The sequence below is a fragment of the Pollachius pollachius genome, assembly GCF_949987615.1.
Source record: "Pollachius pollachius genome assembly, chromosome: 3".
Taxonomy (NCBI): Eukaryota; Metazoa; Chordata; class Actinopteri; order Gadiformes; family Gadidae; genus Pollachius; species Pollachius pollachius.
In genome coordinates this window covers 14,374,692-14,375,895 of record NC_136936.1, presented here as the reverse complement: position 1 = coordinate 14,375,895, position 1,204 = coordinate 14,374,692, and positions in this window count along the sequence as shown.

The following is a 1,204-nucleotide window of genomic DNA, read 5'->3' as shown; positions in this document are numbered from 1 at the left end:
AAGGAGCAAGAACCGAGGAGGGGGGGGGGGGGGTGGAGGGTCGCCACTAAACGCTTACCGGGCACAGCAGCACGGTGGACCCGCCATGGCGACGTATTAAAGGGACACTGTATGTCAACGGCCTGCCGGGCTAGGTTATCCTGCTGTTTTTCAATCAACCTTTATTTATTCAGAGGGGGATGAACAAAACCCCCAGTGAATAAATCAAGGTTGTCTTTCCATGAAGAAATGAACATAAAGAAAAAAAAGAAAAGTTTTTTTTTAAATAATAACAATTGCAGACATGGCATGTTTGCACACCCAGAAGAAAAGCTGAGATCCAAGCTGGATCGTTATTTTGAGAGTTGGGGTCGGTTGCGATAGAGACGGTTGAGTTGGAGACAGAATGGTGTGAAATGCCAGCCCTATCCCCCCGCATCGCATCATATTTAATGTATTAGTACAGAACATAACTGTGGTCATAGGATCATCGCAGCGCAGCACTCCACATATACTAATAATGCAGTTGAACCTGTTTGATATGTAGTTACTGACTGTCGTCACATTTCAGAAGAATATACAAGGGTGTTGTAAACGCAGCCGGGGAGAAGGAGAGAGAGAGAGAGAGAGAGAGAGAGAACGAGGGAGGTAAATACATAAAGTGAGAGAGATAGAGGAAGGGGTGGCTGGTTCCACCCCTGGTGTCAGAGTCCTTTCTCCAGCTCTCCCTCTCCTCCCCTGCTCCTCTCCCCCTCCTAAGTTTTCGCCTCGTACCCGTGTGCGTCGTGTTTCCTTGGTGTATGGCTCTCCGTGTGAAGCAGTGGTAGACACGCGCACACACATTATTTACTCTCATTAACACAAGCACATGAACACACACAAACATGGCGGCCGTACCCCCCCCCCCCCCCTGCCTCCTACTCTGTGCGTCTGTATCACTAATATTTAGTCCTGGAAGACGTCCGCCGTGCAGGAGACAGGATGGAGTGGGGCGGGGCCAAGGGGTCCCGGGACATGGGTCCGGGATAACGGGATTGACGGAATCCTCTTTGGAAGGGATTTGAAGGAGCGCTTGTGGAATGGGAGGGTTTTCGTTTGATTTGATTGGATGAAACAGAGTGGAATCAGGGTCTCGTGTTTGATTCCTCCCCCCCATAGCTCTTTGTATTGTTTAATATTTTCATTTCATGTCATTTTGTTGAACAGACCTGCTTGGTGTTTATCT